We start from the raw sequence: 22,035 nt of genomic DNA on the forward strand, positions 1-22,035 counted from the left end.
TCGCCGTTTACTCAGCACGCAGGAGCAGAGCGATCCCAGGGGGGCGGATCCATTGCCTTGATGACGTCACGGCACTGGGCTGGAGAGACTGTTGCTGAACTGGTTGCGACCGGCTAGGAGGCGGGAAACTTTGGTTAGAGGCTCGCGCGCCTCTTGGAATTTCATTATCAAGCTGTGGATCCCGGTTTTTCAGTGTTGAAGCCTGACTATCAATCAGTTAAGTTCAAGCACACTGGCCATCTTAGGAAGCAATGCTAAGTGTTAAATGCCTCCTGTATTTTGGAAACAAGGAATCTATCAAGGTTTTCTATGGTCTCAGCTAGTGCTTTTTACGCTTCTTGGGGATGAGAGGGACAAATCAAGCCCATATTAATTTATACTGTCACCATCTACTATTGTGTCTAAGGCTTTGAAGTCAGTAAGACCCGCGCTTTAAGTTCTATCTCACCATGGTTCTAAGTAAGTAACCTTCGGTAATTGAACTTCCCCATGCCTCAGTTTCCTTGCCAATAGGCAGGAATAACAATAGTACTTGCAATTTTAGTAAGTTATACATGCAAACATGCTCAGAACAATACCTTGCATTGTCCAAGATTAAGTGAGAGCAAGTCTCAAACTTCTTTTCCATTCACGGATCATAATTATATGTCTCCTTCCACCTCCCTTGCCTGTAGTGGCCTGTGCCCCAGACAAAGTGAACAATTCAACTTTTCCTGTACACCCCTTATTCTTTTCAGTCTCCCACTTCTGCCCATATTTTCATCTCTGCCCTTTGCACAGCCTGAATTCTTACCCTTCCAAGTAATCAGACACATGAACAAAAGATGTATGTTGACGTGTTAATTAACCATTGAACAACAGAGTACTAGTTAAATATGTAACAAGGTATCTCTACAATGGAATGTCATACAAGCAGTAAGCTGAGCTAATGTACAATTACAAACTGACAGACATCCATGATATTAAGTGAAAAAGAATACAAAAATAGTATATATTACCAGTATATAGGATGTACAGTATATTATGTATATATTTATATACAGTACCTAGATTGTGTCACATAATTTTCCTGTTTGTCTGTGATGAACTAGTGTAAGAATAATGCCAAATTCTCATGGATATTAGCTATGCTAATAATTCACCTTCCAAGTGGGTCAAAATCAGTGGTACTTCTGAGTGAATTAAAAAGCAATCAAAATTTTGTTTTGCAATAGCTATCCTTTGAAATGTGTAAATCATCACTAGAGCTGGTAATACTGTCCTGTATTACAGTTTATTTAACATTTTTAGAATTTATTTAGTTCATTCCTTTCATTAACTCCCAACATCATTTTAAAGATGAAAATAATTCTGATACCAAAATTATACAAGGTTGGCACTTTATAACTAATCCTAAAGCCAGTTTTACTTATAAACAAAATTGGAAGAAAATCAAAAATCAAAATCACCAAATTGAAAAAAGCACTGAGCTTAAATAAATATATATATAATATATATATTATATATATATAATGCAGGATAGTTATATTTATCATCCATAAGGATGGATTAACATTAAGAAATCTATTAACAAAAGAAAAGAAACACAAGAAAAGAAAAAAGAAATCTATTAACAAATATATTGTCATATTAATAATTTTAAAAAATTTACCATCTGATATTTATTAAAAAGTATTTGATAAAATTCCACACACATTTATGATTTAAGAAAAGGAAAATCTCTAACTAGGAATAAAAGGAAACTTCCCTATCTGCTAAAAAATATTTCCCAGAAATCCTCAGCAGACCATATTAAATTACAGTAATGGCCACCTTTCACTTGTATTGCTACACTGTACTGGAGGTCCCAGCTAATGCCAAATGAAGTACAAATGTTGGAAAGTAAGACAAATCTGTCAATGGTTTCAAACAATATGATTTTCTACTTAGAAAATTCAAGTAAACCAATTGACGAATTATTAGAAATAATAATAGAGTCCAGTAAAGTGGCCAATAAAAGATTAACTTATAAAAATTAATAGTTCCCTATACTCCAGCAGTAATGGATTAGAAAAAATGTCATAAATGAAAAGATATGCTCATAATAGCAATAAAAACCATAAAACATCCAGAAACAGCTGTTGTTCTGGTCACCTATGACCTTCCAATTGCCAAATGCAGTAATCAGTCTTTAGGTCTCTATCTTATTTGATCAATCAGCAGTGATGAAGCTGATCACTCCCTTCTTTTGGAAACATTTTTGTCACTTGACATCCAGAATACACATTTCTTGGTTTTGTCACTACCTCATTGGCCACAACTATATAGTAGTATACATACACGTCTTCTGAGTGATGTTGGCTGAGATATATATGTATAATGAAAGACAAATAAAATACTATTACCACATATATTGTAATATTTTATTACTACGAATTTTGCCACTTGCAGTGTTTCCATGAATCCCCCAGGTGGCAGACAAATACAATTTCCACTTGATTGAACAAACTTGGTAGAGTATTACATCCTTACTGCAAATCATTAGAAATATTCATCAGAATTTCGGAGTACAGTCTAAGTATACTTACCATATGATTAAGGAACTAACTTTTCATAACTGACACACAATTTTGTTAGAATCATAAATGGCAATTGTTAAATTGCTGAGCAATCATTGTATTATAATTAGGCACTCTGATAAATATATATTCCACTTGACCCATCATTCTAAACACTTACCGTAGAAATGTATCTGCTGGCTATGAATGCTAATATCGGTCCTTTGGAATCTGAAAAAATCAATTAAGCATCACTGAGAATAAAGCAAAAGCTCTAATCAATTGGTTGTATTTTTTAAAAAATCTTTGGAGATTTCTATAGTTATTTCTAATTTTAAACTCATGTCAGTTAAAATTGGTCATAAAAGGCTGAGTGTATATTATACTTGATATAAGATACCCACTTGGCTGTAAATACATTAAGCATACCTGACATCCTCACCCTCACAGCTATATTTTAATGTTTCAGTCTGCTTTTTATATTTTGATCTATTTTACAAAAAGTTTAATAGGCACATGACTACAGCTATGTAGAGGGATGGGCAAATATTTTAAAAGCTTGTTTGAGAAGGACACAAATATATCTGCAACTTTGTTTTTTAAAGTATATAAAACACTTTCAAGTAATGAGTTTTCCATATACATGATAAAATTGCCTGGAATGACTGTTGACTCAAATTGAATTTGAATGTTAATTAAACACATTTACACATAAACACATGTTTTATACATTTCTTAAGTTTAATCTGACTCTACTAGTTGAGTCCAAAATGATTTGAAAAGTAAAAATAAGGGCTGATCAGTTGAAAAAAACATCTGGGAATTGTTAAATATATTCATTGTTCTAAATATTTTTAAAACTTTCTTAAATTAGTTAAAGCACTAGAACAACAATATTGGTTAAAACAGAGAGGGAAAAAAAGCAATTACAACGTCAACAATTTGAAAAACAGTTTTTATTACACACAGTCCCTTTTGTATTCAATTATATGCATACATTTTTTCCTGTTGGGAATACTCGTGTATAGTTTTGATTTCTGTGGAGGGCTATTTTTTGTTTTTAAAAATGTGACACCTGGGCCTGCCTGGTGGCTCAGGCGGTTGGAGCTTCGTGCTCCTAAATCCAAAGGCTGCAGATTGCATTCCCACATGGGCCAGTGGGCTCTCAACCACAGGTTGCCGTTCAACTCTTCGAGTCCCACAAGGGATGGTGGGCAGCACCCCCTGCAACTAAGATTGAACATGGCACCTTGAGCTGAGTTGCCGCTGAGCTCCTGGATGGCTCAGTTGGCTGGAGCATGGGCTCTCATCCACAAGGTTGCTAGTTCAATTCCTCAAATCCTGCAAGGGATGGTGGGCAGCACCCCCTGCAACTGGACCTGGAGCTGAGCTGTGCCCTCCACAACTAAGACTAAAAGGACACAACTTGAAGCTGAATGACACCCTCCACAACTAAGATTGAAAGGACAACAACTTGACTTGGAAAAAAGTCCTGGAAGTACACACTGTTCCCCAATAAAGTTCTGTTCCCCTTCCCCAATTAAAAAAAAAAAGTGACGCCTATATTAACTGGTGTGACATAGACTTTATATTGCTTCCTATGGCCTCTTAAGAAGCTAAATACTTTTGTTAGGTATGGGCACCAGAATCAAGTCTACCCAATAGATAGACTCCACACTCATGAATTAAACAATCCAATTACATGTACCCTACTTGAAAAGCTGAAGCTGGATGAAGAGACAGTAGCGGGGAGAGAGAGAGATAGAGAGAGAGAGAGAAACCAAGTGGATGCTGGTGTAACCAGTCCTAGAATCATTTCAGTTATGAAATGGCTTAACATTTTAAAACTGCGCATGTCCTTACAGTTAATCTTTTTCCCTTAAGACTGAATGAACTTCTATTCTTTGCCACCTAAAGTGTGACACAACCACATTTTGATAAATTATCAATTCATGCCCACTTTCCCCTTCTTTTTCAGTTCCCTTACCTTTTATGTAAGCTTGTTCACCAAATGATTCATTTGAAATAGAAATAATTTTTAAAAACTAATTTAAACTCCGAAAACAACTTGATGTTGCATAAAAATAATGAATATTTTAGAACTTTGCTTCCACAGTTTCATCATTATCCTTAGTCCTGGAAACTGTATAAAAGATGTATTCATTTTCTAGTGGAAAAATCTACAACCTCCATAAATTTACATTATAAAATGCCAAGTCTGTTTTCAGGACATTAATCTGGCCCACAAAAGACTCTCAGTAAAGTATGCATGCCTCATAATTTTTGGTGTGATAATACTATTCTGCACAGTAGTATAATACTACCACTATACATATCTGCGTGGTGATTTTCATCCAAAGACTCTAGACTCTGTGATGGTCATTTAGTTGTTTACTGGTAATAGTACATAGTAGGATGGAATGTGCTATCCCTGGCACAAACAGTCCTGCTGGAAACTTAGAGAGAATAAAATGTCTCCATACTTCAGTGACTACAGAGAAAACTTTTTGGAAAAGAGAGAAAGCAAAGTTCCAAGAAGTATATATTTATTATCTCTGTGCTGGTTAGCTGGAACTCTTTGTCAATGAGGTCATAGTTTTCATCCCAGTGTGGCTCATTTATCTTTGCTAACTTCCTTAATCATAACATGTACCCCTAACCCCAGCCAACTGCTTGATAAATGTCTCTTCTTGGTCCAAAGGAGGCCTGAAAAGAGCATAAAATAATCTGTGAAAATCCACCACTACAATTGGAAAAATAATTTAAAATGCTTGTCCAACTGACAATAGATTAATAAAGTTACCGTTTTCATCTAGACACTGGTTAGTAGTCATATAGAAAGCCTACATATACAGACAATTCCTGAATGATTCTAGATGAATTATTGATTCATCCTAATAGTGACAAGATTTCCCAAATGTGTTTCATTGTGTGTCAATTAATGTACAGATGGAGCCTTATTCATTATTTATTTTTATTTTATAACTGGAAGTTTGTACCTTTTGACCACCTTCACCCACTTTGCCCAAACCCAACTCCCACCTCCGGCAACCACCAACAATCCGTTCTATCTATGAGGTTGTTTTTTATTTTATTTTGTTTTATATTTCACAAAAAAAGTGAGATCATACAGTATTTTACTTATAAAATTAAAGACATGGTATTCTAATTATTCTTTAGTAATAAAGTTTTAAATTTATTTTTAATTTTGAAAATTATAAAATTATAGAAATGTAGTTAATACAGAAATATAAAAGGAAAAAATAGTCCAGTTTAAAGAACACTTTAAAAAACCATTATTAACATTCTGCTGTTTTACTTTCTAACCATTTTATTGATACTTTAAAATTAGTTATGATTATTTTATATATGTGGATGTAAGAAATGTCCAAACCTGTAGAAAATTTGTACAAGTTCATTAGAGGGGCTGGCTGGGTGGCTCAGGTGGTTGGAGCCCTGTGCTCCTAACGTCAAGGTTGCCGGTTCAATTCCCACATGGGCCAGTGAGCTGCGCCCTCCACAGCTAAGATTGTGAACAGCTCCCTCTGGAGCTGGACTGCCATGAGCAGCCAGAGGTTGGCATGGACTACCATGTGCTGCTATGAGTGGCTGGCAGCCATCGAGAGTGGCCGGCAGCCAGCAAGAGCTGCTGTGAGCGGCCGAGCCGACCGACAACTGGTGACCATCTGCCTCAGCCGAGGGGAGCGCAAGGCTCATAATACCAGCATGGGCCAGTGAGGTGTGTCCTATACAACTAGACTGAGAAACAATGGCTTGAACCGGAGTGAGGGCGGAAAGGCGGAAGCAGTGGGGAAGCAAACAAAAAAAAGACTGAAAAAAAAAAAAGAGTTTATTAGAGCCAAACTGACAACATATGCTAGGGAGCAAGATCTCAAAATGCTCCCAGGATTTCCTTCTTTTTTAATGGCTGAATAATATTCAATTTTGTGTGTGTGTGTGTGTGTTTCCCTTGTATATATACCACATCTTCTTTATCCATTCATCCATTGATGGACATTGAAGTTGTTCCCATGTCTTGGGTATTGTAAATAATGCTGCAATTAATGGGAGTGCAGATATCTTTTTTAGTTAGTGTTTTCGCTTCCTTCAAATAAATACCCAGAAATGGAATTGCTGGATCATATTGTAGTTCTATTTTTGATTTTTTGAGGAATCTTCGTGCTGTTTGCCATAGTGGCTGTACCAATTTACATTCCCACAAAGGTTCCCTTTCTCCACATCCTCACCAGCACTTGTTATTTTTTGTCTTTTTGATAATAGCCATTCTGATAGATGTGAGTTGATATCTCATTGTGGTTTTGATTTGCATTTCGCCTGATGATTAGTGATGCTGAGCACCATGTCATGTACCCATTGTACATCTCTATGTCTTCTCTGGAATAATGTCTTTTCAGATCCTCTGCCCATTTTTTAATTGGATCATTCATTGTTTTGCTATTGAGTTATATTAGCTCTTCATATATTATTGATATTAATCTCTGTCAGATATATGATTTGCAAATATTTTCTCCCATTCCTAGGTTGCCTTTTCATTTTATTGATGGTTTCCTTTGCTATGCAGAAGCTTTTTAGTTTGATGTAGTCCCATTTGTTTATTTTTGCTTTTGCTACTGATAGAGCCTTATTAAAATGAAGGAAACAAAGGGTTTTAAAAGATTAAAAATCTGAGCACTCTAATTTTGTATCAAAATCATTCACTTGAAGCACACCAAATCAAATAGCTGAGAAAAAATGTGAGGATTTTTTTTGTTTGTTTTTAAGTAAAGTACTTAATCATGCAATGAATTTTTTCCTAAAGTAAAATCCTAAAAAGAACTCCACTATGGGGACCAAATTTTTAAAAAGTGCACAACTTTTAGAAATGACAATACAACAAAATAAACCTAATCAGTTCTGGAAAAGTTTCTTAATTTTGGATCAAAATTTTGTGTAACTGTATATTGACATACAAGAAGTTAGGTACAATATGTGACTGTATGAATCTCATCTATAAAATCATTTCCCTTGACATTTTAGGAATGTAAGTCTTCTGATGGATGAAAATTTTGGGGACAGTTTCTTCTGTCCTCTTACTTTCATCAGGGACCATCACGTGGCTCTTTGTAGAACGGTGTGGTTATTTCTTCCTCTTACATCATGGAAGTCCCATAAGCCCAATCTCTCATTATGCCTGAAGATATCAGAACTGTTTAAAAATCTCATGTTTAAATATTTAATCCATCAACCTATATTGAGGTTCTATTCTGTATTTTGAACAAAATACTGTGATTCAAAGATAAGTAGGATACAGTCTCTGCCTTCCAGAAACTCAGTATGAATTTAAATGCCTAATTACTAACTTCCCTTGAAAAGTATAAATAAATTCTAGGGGCAGCCCGATGGCTCAGTTGGTTAGAGCGCAAACTCTCAACAAGGTTGCCGGTTCAATTCCAGCGTGGGATGGTGGGCTGTGCCCCCTGCAACTAAGATTGAAAATGGCGACTAGACTTAGAGCTGAGCTGCGCCCCCACAACTGGATTAAAGGACAATGGCTTGGAGCTGAGGGGCCCTGGAGAAGCACACTGTTCCCCAATATTCCCCAATAAATTTTTTTTTAAAGTATAAATAATTCTAGGTTTCACTTTAATAAAGATATTTAAACATTAGAATGCAACTATGAAAATGATGGCAGGAACTCACTGACAATGTTAGACTTATTAAATATGAAGCTGTCAGTTGTCCCCAAATTGATCTATAGTTTCAAAACAATTATCATCAAAATATAAGCAGGATTTTTTAAGAATGTTGATGAGCCTATTCTAAATTTATGCAAAGAAATAAAGAACAAGGTTGGAGTCTTACACTGCTTGATTTTAAAAGACAGTCTGGTATTGACAAAAGCACAGACACATAGACCAATGGAACAAAATGGGGAGTGCAGAAATATTAATAGATCCATTCAAGTACAGCCGACTGTAAAAGTAAGTCAACAGAGAAAAGATAGCCTTTTCAGCATATGCTCTCAGAACTATTGGATATCCATGTACAAAAAAACTAAATCTTGACCTACTTCACAATTTATACAAAATTAACTTAAAATTGATCACAAACCTAAGTAAAACTATAAAACTTTTAGGATAAAACAAAGAAGAAAAAGAATTTTACCTTGGATCAGGGAAAGAGTTCTTAGATATGATTCCAAAAGCAGTTTTAATTCATAAAGAAAATATTGATAAATTGGACTTCAAAAGTAAAAATAAAACAATTTGTCCTTTGGAAGTCACCATTAAGGGAATAAAAAGACAAGCCACGAACTGGGAGAAAATATCTGATAAAAGAGTTATATCCAAAATATGTAAAGAACTCTTGAAATTTAACAATAAAGAAGCAACACAATTAGAAAATGCGCAAAAGATTTGAACAGCCACTTCACCAAAGAATATAAACAGATGGCAAATAAGAACATGAAAAAATACTTGATTTAGTCATTAAAGAAAAGACAATTGAAACCACGATAGGATATGACTGCAAACCTATTAGAATGGCAAAACAACAACAAAACCTGAGAATACCAAGTGCCAATGAGGATGCAAAGCAACTGAAACTCTTATACATTGCTGGTGGAAATGCAAAATAGTACGGACACTTTTGAAAACAGTTTGGCAATTTCTTAGAAAGTTAAACATACACTTACCAGGTGACCCAGCAATCCCATTCTTAAGTATTTTCCCCAATATAAATAAAAATTGTTTTCACGTAAAAACCAGATACAGATGTTTATAGCAACTTTATTCATAATCTCTAAAGACTGGAAACCAAATGTCCATTAATTGTCTAAATGAATATACAGTACATCTATATAAAGAAATACTATTCAGCAATTAAAAGAAACTACTGTTGATACATGGAATAGTACAGATAAATCTCAAATGCGTTATGCTTAGTGGAAGAAGCCAGACTCAAAAAGACTATATACTGGTTGATTCTATTATGTGACATTCTAGAAAGGGAAAAACTATAGGGATGGAGATCAGATCAGTGGTTGCCAGTTATGGCAGTTATGGCACTTGGCAGTATGACAGGTCTAAACTTGTATGATCTTCCTTCTTTGTCTCTTTTGCTGAATACTCCTTATCTCCAAAATTTAGAATGCGCCAGGACTTAGTTCTCTATCATAATCTTTGCCTTGGTGATCACATTCAGTTCCATGGCTTCAAATACCAGCTATCTATTGATTTCCAAATTTATTTCTTTAGCCATTACCTTTATTCTGCTTTCCAGACTTACTAAACTAATTGCCTGTGATATTTGAACTTGGGAATCTATAATAATAGTATCTCAGAAAATGGCAACTACATCTTTCACATTGCTTAGGCCAAAATGTGGTCATCCTTGACTTCTGTCTTTCTCTTACACCCTATCCGAGCTGCAATTCTAGTAAATCCTGTCTTTAAAAAAAAAAAAAAAAAGCCAAAATCTGATCACTTCTCTCCACCCCTACTACCTCCACCCTGCTCCAACATACAATCAATTCTCAACTGGATTATTGTGGTTGCCTTCTAACTGGTCTCCCTGCTTCTGCCCTTGATCCCTATGTTAGTTCAGAAGCCAAGACAGGGTTAAATATACAAGAAATGTATTATGGAAAACATTTGTGGGAGAAAATGAGGGAATTAGGAGAGGCTCAGAGAGCTGTCAGACTGTGATGCAAGTTTGACCCCAAAAAGAAAGAAGGGTTTGGTGGAATAGCCTTAGGCTGCTATGTAGTTAAGGAAAGTCCTTGAGCCAAAGTCATCAATCAGAGGAGTCCTGTGATTCCTGGGAAGAGGACTGCTCTGCTCAGTCATTGGCTGAGAGCAGCCAGTGCAAAGCATGGCCTCAAAATGCTACAGCTGTGGCCCTCAATCAATTATCCTTCTTGCAGTAAGCTGTTGAGAGTGCTTTCCAGTAGCTACCATATCCCCTTCAGTCTATTCTCTATCCAGTTGTCAGATTGATCCGCTAACATGTACCCGGTCACCTCACTCTACTGCTCAAAACCTTCTAATCACTTTCCATTTGATTCAAAATTAAACCAAACTCCAAACATGGACTGCCCCAATACTATAAGAGATGCAATCAATAGGTCCTCAACCCCTAAACTGAAACATTTGTGGCAGATGTGGGGTAGTCCGACCTGGTAGTCTGCTCTGACCAGATTTAGTAAGGTCAGAAGATGTTGGCTTCTTTGAAAAAGTACAGTTTGATGTCGCTGGAATCTTGTTATATGTTAGACCACTTTCTCAGAGTGTTAGATCCTAGGATACTGAGAGGACTGTATCAACATAAAATCCTCACATTTATTTTTCCAATGAGAGAATAAGAAAAGTATGCATGCTTGAGGTTTTCTTGAAGAAGAATCCAAAGATTCATCTACAACCAGGGACTCTTAAGGTTGTTTAAGTAGATTGGAATTTTTCCCTTAGTCCTAGTAGACTAATTTGACTTTGTTTTCTATTCATCACTCCTAGAGGCTGTAGAAGACTCTGGGGGGAAAAAAAAGTAAAAGGAACAAGGGCTACTTGGAGAAATGGTTGACACCAAGGTTGGGGCAGGGAAAGACAGTGAGTTCAAAACATCTTATTGTATCAGAAAATAAGGAAGTGCTAAAAAACTGATGGGGTCACAGGAGCCATCTTGAAGAGGGTACAACTGGTCAAATATTGGTCAATTTGAGCATCAAAATAAATAACAGGAATGGATTATAACTCATTGATTAACAAAAAAGAATATGAACGCATGTTATTACAGAAAAAATATCACCATTTATAGCCCCCATGGTAATAATTGATTCATACAAGAATCATCAATAAATACTGAAACTATTATGTGAAAGACTGTTGGGGAACAGCCTACTCACACAGTCTCAAAATACACTCTACAGAATATTTCCTAATTATAAAGGGAAAATATATTTTTATATTACAGAAATTCAGGAGGAACTTAGCAAAATGAACAAAGTTAACACAATAATGAAGCAATCTGACCCCCTCAGGTTTGATGATTCATTAGAAGGACTCACAAAACTCAAAAATCTGTTATTCTTCATTGTCATGCGGGGTGGCCTGCGGGGTCCCAGCTCCCACTCACCACACAAGAACACAGGATGTGGCTAGGCCAAAAAGGAACACCCACAGAGCCATAGGTAGGGGAGTCATACCACTATAGTCTCACTGGAGGCTGGATTCACACGATGCACGACCTGCTGTCTGCTTTTCTGCCAACCGACCAACCGACCAACCGACTCTCCTCGACTCCCCTCGACTCCCACTCTCCAGCGCAGCTGCGGCAGTTATATTAGTGGCCAATGGCTCAACGGTTACAGCTGAAGGCCAACTAGCCACAGCTGATGGCCATCTACTACCCAGGCCAGCACCTTTCCACGTGAGGCCAAGAACCTGAAACTGCTCTCTGGGGCTCTGTCCCCACACTCAAAGTTAGTTTATTAAAGTAAAACGATATAGATTAAAATCAGCAAAGTGAAATCCTTTGCTGAGGCAAAGTGTAGGAGAGACCAGGTAAGCTTTCGAAGTAAATTGTCCTCTCCCAGTGGGGTCACATGGACAGCACTTAATTCTTCCAGCAACTGTGTGTGACAATATGTGAGAAATGTTGCCATCCAAAGAAGCTAACCCAAGTCTTGCTGTCCAGGGTTTTATTGGGGATCAGTAACATAGGCATGTAGCACATATGACTGGCCTTAGGTACCCTTTGGGGACAGAGCCAGGAGTGCAGTTTCCAGGCTCTCGGCCTCACATGGAAAGGTGCTGGCTCAGGTAGTAAGTGTCCATCAACTGTGATTGGATGGCCATCAGCTGTGGCTAGTTGGCTGTCAGCTGTAACCAGTGAGCCATTGGCCACTAATATAACTGCTGTGGCTACGCGAGCAGCAAATGGGAGCTAGCAAGAAGATGGTGGCTGAGCAAGCAAGCATGGATTGCAGTTAGCACGGCGGGTTGCAGCTAGAAAGTGGGGTTGGTTGGTTGGCAGAAAAGCAGACGGCAGGTTGCAGATCGTGTGGCTCCTGCTTCCTGTGTCTCCAACCCAGCCGCCAGCGAGACTATAATGGTATGACTCCCCTATCTATGGCTCCATGGGGGTTCCTTTTTGGCTTCACCATGTCCTGCGTTCTTATGTGGGGAGTGGGACCAGAGACCCCACTTGACACCCGCGTGACATACCCAGTCTCCAGAACTCCAGAAGTTAAATTGATACAGGATGGTCTGGTGCCTCAGGCATATAAAAACAGGTAGTCATCACAAATTGGTTTATTAGCATATATTATCTGGTCAAACTGATACAGGATGTCCTAAGACCCAAACACCCTTTACAGGCAGGATATTCCAAGGGTTCAGAGGTTATCTCCCAGGACCAGGTCCAGGTCCAACCCTTCCTTTAGAATGTGCAAAGTTTGAGCAATCAAGCCTGCTGAGTTAACCCTTTATGGTATCCCACCTGATAGGAAAAGGATACAAATCAACAATGTAGTATCCTGGCAAAATTTTAACCTAGATCTTGTCATGAGAAACCATCAAAGATAACCAGATTGATTGACATTTGGCATAAGAGTTGTTCTGACTCTTAAAAAATATCAATATGATGAAAGACAAAAATAAAAAGATGGGGAGCAATTCTAGGTTAAAGGAGACTAAAGAGACATCACAACTAATCACTATATGTGATTATTTATTGGATGTCCTTGATCAAAACAAAATACAACACGTGTGTGTCGCGTCCTGGGCAACATGGGCAGTGAGGATGCGAGAAGGGGCCGCTTTGGGTTAAGTTTTAAGAAAGAAACATACAGAGACTTAATGCAGTTAAATCTCAAAAGGCCAGGGGTCTCACAGTTCTGAAAGACTGGAACCCAGAATAAAGTTGACTGGAGGTTTTTATTGATAAGTATACAAGGGAGTAGCAGTGTTTTTGGCACCGTCTGTGGGACTCATTTATCATGTTACAGAAACAACTCAAACCAATTATGTTGATCTTTAAACAGCTGAAGCAGAAAGTCCTTGAGGTGAGGTATGCAACTCTTTTAAGGGACATATATAACATGTTGAAGTTGTTTCACAGAGCTGAGCAGAGAGAGTTTAATCTTATCATTCTCAAGACTTTTCTCCCAATTAGGTGAGAAGGAAAAGCAGAGTCAGCAGCCGCTTTTCTCAGGCAGGGGGAAGGGGAGACAAGGCTCCTTCCCAAATCTTTCTAAGGCAGCTCATGGGGCTCTCCATGGGGTTCCGTCTGGCTTGAGTTGCCCCCCCATCCCCCCCTACTGGTGGGGGATCTTACTCGTCTTTGGCCGCAAACCCTCTTTTGGAGACTAAATAGAGAGAAATATAAAGTCCCAGAGATACAGTCTCACAAACTATTCTTTCCTTAAGGAAAGACACGGGGCAGACAGTCTGCTAGGCTGTTGTGTGACAACAGGTATAAAAGACAATTTGGGACAAATTGGGACAATTGGGGACACTGGACTGTACAGTCAATAATAATATAGGTATCCCCTGCTTTTTGAAAGTTCACATAAACCACTTCACTTTTATGAAATACGTCATTAGTACCTGTTTTCACTAACCAAAAAAAAAAAAGAAAAGAAAATTTTCACTTTTACAAAAATGGCTAAAAGTGACAATAGCTTCAGCGTTTGTTTTGCAGCAGCCATTACACAGGCAGCTTGCACCTGCCCCTACCACTGAGCAGCCAGAGTCGCCCTGCCAACCTCCTTCCCCAAGAAGTACACTCAGCATCCCAGCATCAAGACACCGTATCTTTGAACTGTGTCTATGAGCATCTGTGCTTTATCACCATTTATTTAATGCATCCATTAGCAAGATGTGTCCTAAGGTATCAGAAAAGCCTAAGAGAGTTTGTAAGGGTGTTACCCTTAGCATAAAACTGGATATAATTGTTTCGATCTTGGTGGATAAAATAAAGGCATTGTGCATGCATTGAACTTGCCTGTGTCCGCCATCCATACTATTTCAACGTAGAGAGAAAGAATCTTGAAAATTGCCAAAGTTTCTATTGGTCCTGTTTAGTAGCAAAGTGGTCTCTTTTAGTGGGCATTCAGTAATGGATCAAATGGAAAGTCTATTTCTTGAGTGGGTTAATGGGTGTTCAAAGTTTGGTGTGTATTCATCGTATCATTCCTGCTTTTACTATATATTAGTGTTATTTTAGGTTTTATGTGTTATTCAGTATGATTTGGTAGGTTATTTAGGGGGTATAAGAACACTCAAAATTTTTTCCATATGTATTAATGGTAATTGCTTCTTCGCTTTACTTCATTTTCCCAAATATGACAAAAACTCTCTCCTTTGACAAAATTTGATGAGGCTCCTCAAAGTTCTCTTTCTGACTATGCCCTTGACCTTGGGCTCTGTCCTTGGCCCATTCAGTACAGTTTTGACAAGAATCTTATTGGGTAAGTTTATGGGAAATCTCCCACACTTGGTATCTGACCATTCTTGGTATCTCATCAAATTTCTCATCCCTCAACCTCCATATCTTATCACCCTGGCCTGGCCTTCAGCAAGAATCCTGTTAAGTCAGTGTAGCCAGAATTTCCCTATTCCTAATGTTTCTTCTTAGTTATTGCCCCCCACCCAGCTCCTTTCTTATAAATTCCTACTTGTTTTAGTAGGAATTGAGCTCAGTCTATCTCCCATACTATAAAATTGCATTGTAGTACTTCTCCCTGAATAAAATCTGACTGACAATCTTTAACAAGTAACATGAAAATTTTTTTCTTTAACAAGTGTAATAGTTAGATTATGGTTATATAAAAGAATATTCTTGTTCTTAGGAAATAAAGGCTGAAATGTTTAGGAGTAAAATGTCATGATGTCTCCTACTAACCTGTAAATTATTTAACAAAATAGTTATATATGTGTATATGTGTGTGTGTATATGTACATATATACATGTGTATATGTGATATGTATATATGTGTAGATGTAGGTGGAGCGAGACACAGAGAGAGCAAGAGAGAAAAAGCATGTGTGCAAAACATTGACAGTTCAATGAATCTAGTATTCAGTTTATAGTTCTTACAAGTTTTCTGGTTTTAAAATTTTGCAAATTAAAAAGTTGGAAAAAATAATTCTATAAGCCTTGGAGGGGTGAAGCAGAGAAAATAAATGTTAGAGATAGGATTTTGGGAGGAAGGCAGATGTTGGGACACCCCCCTTAATATTCATCTATTTTATTATTTATTTTTATTGATGTAAAAACACATAACATTAAATTTACCATCTTAATTATTTTAAGTGTACAATTCAGTAATGTTAAGTATATTCACATTGTTGTGCAACAGATCTCTTATAGAACTTATGCATCTTGCAAAACTGAAACTTTATACCCATTAAATATTAATTTTCCCTACCATTCTCCCCAGCCCTTGACAACCATCTTTCTACTTTCTGTCTCCATGATTTTGTTAGTGGAATCATACAGTATTTGTCCTTTTGTGACTGGCTTATTTCACTTAGCATAATGTCCGTGAGGTTCATCCATGTTGTAGCATATAACAGGATTTTCTTCTTTTTTAAAGCTGCATAGTATTCCATTGTATGTATATGCCACATTTTCTTTTTTTTTTTTTCAGATTGGTCTTTTTTTATTGTGGTAAAATTGGTGTACAAAATTATATATATTGCAAGTGTACAACATTATAATTCACTACCTAGTGTTCACCACTGGAAGTCTGGTTACCATTCATCATCATATAATTGATCCCCTTCACACCTTTTGCCCTCCCCCTAACCCTCTTCCTCTGTGGTAACACTAGTCTGTTCTCTGTATCTATGAGTTTATTTTGTTTTTGTTCATTTGTTTTGTATAGATTCCACATATAAGTGAAATCATACGGAATTTATCTTTCTCTGTTTGACTTAATACACTTAGTGTGATACCTTCAAGGTCTATCCATGTTGTTGAAAATGCTGAGATTTCCTTCTTTTTTTTTACAGTTGAGTAATATTCCATTGTGTATATATACCACATCTTCTTTCTCCATTCATCCATCAATGGGTACTTAGGTTGTTTCCATATCTTGGATATTGTAAATAATGCTGCAATGAACAGGGATGTAGAGGTGCGTATATCTTTTTGATTTAGTCTTTTCATATTCTTCAGATAAATACCCAGGAGTGGAATAGCTGGGTTATATGTATACCACATTTTCTTTATCCACTCATCCAGTGATGGACATTTGGGTTGCTTTAACCTCTTGGCTACTGTAAATAATGCTGCAACGAAAATGGGTATGCAAATATCTTTTTGAGATCCTGCTTTGAATTCTTTTGGATATATACCCAGAAGTGGGATTGCTAGATCATATGGTAGTTCTATTTTTTTTTTTTTTTTTTTTTAAAGATTTTATTGGGGAAGGGGAACAGGACTTTATTGGGGAACAGTATGTACTTTCAGGACTTTTTTCCAAGTCAAGTTGTTGTCCTTTCAATATTAGTTCAGCTTCAAGTTGTTGTCCTTTTAGTCTTAGTTATGGAGGGCACAGCTCAGCTCCAGGTCCAGTTGCCATTACTAGTTGCAGGGGGCGCTGCCCACCATCCCTTGCAGGAGTCGAGGAATTGAACTGACAACCTTGTGGTTGAGAGCCCACTGGCCCATGTGGGAATCGAACCAGCAGCCTTCGGAGTTAGGAGCACGGAGCTCTAACCGCCTGAGCCACCGGGCCGGCCCCTATTTTTGTTTTTTTGAGGAAACTCCATACTATTTTCCATAATGTCTACATCATTTTACATTAACATCAATAGTACACAAGGGTTTCAATTTATCTGCATCCTCACCAATACTTGATATTTTTTGTTCTTTTAATAGTGGCCATCCTAATCGGTGTGAGGTGATATCTCACTGTGGTTTTGATTTGCATGTCTCTTCTGATTAATAATGTTAAGTATTTTTTCATATATTTGTTGGCCATTTATATATCTTCTTTGGAGAAATGTCCATTCAAGTCCTTTGCCCATTTTTAAATTTAGTTACCTGTTTTTATTGTTGATTATAAGAGTTCTTTATGTATTCTGGATATTAACCTCTTACCAGAGATATGATTTGCAAATATTTTCTGTAGGTTGATTTTCACTGTTGATTGTTTCCTTTGATGCACAGAAGTTGTAAAGTTTGATGTATTCCCATTTGTCTACTTTTGATTTTTTTCCTGTGCTTTTGGTGTCATATCCAGAAACCATTACCAAATCCAATTTCCTGAAGCTTTTCCCCTGTGTTTCCTTCTAGGAGTTTTATATTTTTAGGTCTTACGTTTAGATTGTTAACACATTTTGAATTAATTTTTGTATATGGTGTAAGGTAAGGGTCCAATTTCATTATTTTACATGTGAATATCCAGGTAGCTATTGGTTTTTAAACTTTCTTTTTTGCATGTCTGGCAAAAATTATATCTTATTATAATATCATAATATGTTGGTTATTGTGTGAGTGATTGTGGCCTTTTCTTTTTTGATTTATCAATTTAACTTGATAGGAAAAGTTCTCAGTTTGATTATATAAAAGGTATGTGTGAATTTTCTCTGTAAATGTATCTGAATACATAAGCAACAAGTACATTCTTATACATCTTATAAATATGTAAAAGGAAAAAAATCTGAGCAACTCTAATGGTACTCAGTAAGTACTAATACTATAGGAAAATTAACTGGATAGAAAGAGCAATAACAATAAGAAGAAACTAATTTATTAGTTAATTTGCTTTTCAAAACTTAACCTCTGCAACAGGGATCTTGCTTAGAAAAGCAACACTGAAAACAAACTCATACGCCTGCCACACATTGTGCCAAGTATTTCCCTGGAAAAAAAGTAGAGGAATGTCTTAGGTAATATGATAGTGGAAGATGGGACAAAACAAGAGGCATTTGGATTAATGTAATTAGTGTCCTGTTGAATTTAAGAATATAGTGTCCTACACGTGCACAAACATAGATCAGCAGCCGGCTGAGAGAAGCACTATTAGACTGCAGCTGTTGGAGTCCTCAGCCATTCCAGTCCTTGTTTAGGGCTTCCAGTTGGAGCTGGCAGTTGTTGGAGGGATTAAATTATTTAAAGCCTTCAGCTGGGTAGTGTAGGCAAGGAGTAGCTTAGAAAACACTCAATCTATTTTTTTAAAATCTGTTCCTAAGTTTGCTTTGCTTAGACTCTAAGACTATATGTACCACCCACCTGCCACATTCTGGAATCTTCTTGTTAGAGAGGTAAATTTATCCAAGAAGGAAGATCTTTAAGGAATACCTGTATTTTAATACAATATACTTATTTTGAGTATAATTTGTTCGTAATAAATATTTTGCTAAGCAACTAAAAAGGCATTGTTCTAATTTATTTTCAAAAAGCAATTACCAAATTACCTATTTCAACAGCTATCTTTCAAAGTTTTATTTTTAGTTGTAGTTAGCATGGCTTTTGGTAACAAACAATACATGGGCCCTTTCAACAGGAACATTTTAAAAAGGCAACTCCATGTATGTTAAATAACTTGGTAGCCCTTTACAACATATTTAAGTTCTTTGTAGAAAACATTTAATTATTATTAATTATTAAACACTATTACTTAATAAACTGTACTGTGCCTTGAAATGACCTAACAAGGACTTTAGATAAAATGACCTAACAAGGACTTTAGATAAAATCTTCTGGATAACTATGAAGGAGAGGATTTATTAGACAAATCTACTTACGTGTAATTAACCATTAGTTAGAGGCCCAGTGTATTTCTTTTCACTGATGAAACCGGCCAATATCTTCTTTCCTACTAGAAATTTTTAATCTACTTTAGGTCTTCATCATTTGAATTTGTTAGATGCATGAGAGATTAAATTAATACATTTCCAAAATAAACAACTATGTTTCTAACATCATTCATTGTCTGAAGTTCTTTCTTGGCTACCTCTAAAATAATACCTGTTATTTTTCTAATTTGTGGGATGTGGAATAAGATAACTATGGTGGTCATATACTTTTATTTTCCTAAAATTTATGTGTAGAATTTTTTGAAACAAACAAACGAAACCTAATGAAATAGAAATAAAGTGTTAAATGTAAATGTCTAAACTTTTTAGATTATAGGTCTCAATATTTCTTATTTGTAAAGCTAACAAATTTCATCACCTTCTTTCTTTTTCTCCTTAAGACTTTTCATTACTTTATTTTTAGAAACTTATTTTGGGCACGATACGATGAAGGAAAAAATTTTAGATATGTAGCAGAGAAAGAAAATCAATTTAGGACAGACTGCCTCTTAAATAGACAAAATAATGGTTGAGCTATTCTAGTGCAGTTTCTTACTTGACTGCAAGTAAACCCCCAAAGAAAAATGTATATGATTTTATGCTAAATGGTTGCAGCCTTTGGATGTCATCTTGGGCAAATCAAACCAAATGACCTAAACATTTACACCAGCTACATTATCATGATTTTTATTTAACTAATTTTATTCAACCAGGCAGAATGTCATAGTTTCTATAGTTTGATTGCTTTAAAAATGTTTTTATGGGGCACTACCCAGAACCCCCTGGGCAAGGCTGTTAAGAAGTGCCAGCTCTATTCCCACTATTCGGCTACCTCCCTCGGAGTCTCTTTCTTGCTTTCACCAGGCCCCCTCACGATTCAGCACTCATTCCTCTACTCCTCACAGCTGTCGCCAACTGCTCCATTTCCTGGGATTCCTCCCCCATCCCATCCCACCTAAGACTGGTTGTGGTCCGACCCAGTTTCTTTAGCTCCCCCTCTTCCTCTGTCTCTGAAAATAAGCCTGAAGCCTGTTTACACACTAAGGAAACAAAGTACTGGGACAAACCTACAATCCAGCTGTCTCTGCCTTTGTCATAAACATATCCTTTGTGGGAGACCCATCAACCCTCATGTACCTGACTTCTCCATAGAATCTTTAAAGAATAAAACTGGAATGTTTATTTAATTTCTGTCAAAGCTATTTGACTTTGCAGCTAATACCACTTCCCTAGAGTGGCTGCTTACTGCACACACAATGATCGTTGGCATGAAAGAGTTAAATAATAAAATACTAGGCTGGTGCACCCAGGGGGGGCTTTTGAATGGTGTCAAAGCCCGCTTCACTTGGCTACTCTGACCTGTTACACTCATTTACAGTCACCAGCCTGGCCTCTGTAGGTACCTGAGTTTCCCCTTCTTGCTTTAGATCTCTCTCAGTTGAATCTGATCAAGATTAGCCAATCATGTCTATAAATGTCTAGTGTGTACTATTAAAAGAGTACTATCTGGAGTTCGGAAATAGCATGTTAGAGCCTTGATTTCCCATATATTAGATGAGCAAACATGACTCTCTTCAAATGGGTTTAAGTCTAACTCTTTGAGTCTTCTCACCATACCCACACCAGGGGCCACTGGTAACAAACCATCTGTGGCTAGTACCTAAACTCTTACCCAGTTAAGAATTCAAGATCTCTTTCCTTTAGTCTGCTTTGAACCATCTCACGTATTAGCTCTGCTCCAGTCCCAAGCTGATTGAATTTGCATTCTTGCTTTCCCTTATTTTTCCCCATTTGTATACAATGACCAGGCTTCATATTTTTTCCCTTGGAACTGACCTGCTAACTCCATAGAACGCTGCCTCTGGCAGTTTCCTTCAACCCAATAAGGAAATTAGATTAAATCCCTTCATGATCAGGGGCCATGTTGTAACTCTTTTATCCACAATGCCAGAATGGTGTCCTTTGTGTAAATGCACTCATCATTAAATTTTGTGGATGATGATGGTGTTGAAGATTATGGCTTTGACAACCAGTTCTGCTTTAAGAAAGCACTCCATCCGTAAGTCTTCATCTTTGCAGTGCTGCGTAGACTCACAGTCTGCCTACAGGGAGACAGGATGGTGTAGTAACTATGATCATGAACTCTGAAGCCAGCCTTCCTGGGTTCAAATCCTTGTTCTGTCGCTTTCGAGCTATGTGACCTTGGCCAAATTACTTAGCTTCTCTAGGCCTCAGTTTCTTCATCTGTACACTGAGGATAATATCAATACCTCCTAGGGTTGTTATGAGGATTAAATGAGTTAACATGAGTAATGGACTTCAGACGGTGTCCAACACATAGTAAGCACAAAACTGTTAAACAGACAAAATGCGATTTTTAAAGTAACTGACTTGTACCCTCCTAGCTAGTATTAAAATATCATAATTTGGAATAGGTAGGCAATGTTTTTACGTGGCTGAGCCAAGTCCCAGAATGAATTTCATTATAATTGTTTTGCATAATATTGAATGCTTTCAGTTTCAGCTTTCAATCACTAATGACAATCATCCAGGGGATAATTAAATGTGATGTGGATTACTCTGAAGCTTAGCAACGAGGGTCTTTTTTATTTTTACAAAGTTCCTCTAAAATGGAAATACATTTCACATAAAATTGACACTTAGAAAGTGTGTGTTTATTTAAGTACAGTAGA

This window comes from Rhinolophus sinicus, chromosome 14 (assembly GCF_057876585.1).
Source record: "Rhinolophus sinicus isolate RSI-liver-muscle chromosome 14, RSI-T2T, whole genome shotgun sequence".
Lineage (NCBI taxonomy): Eukaryota > Metazoa > Chordata > Mammalia > Chiroptera > Rhinolophidae > Rhinolophus > Rhinolophus sinicus.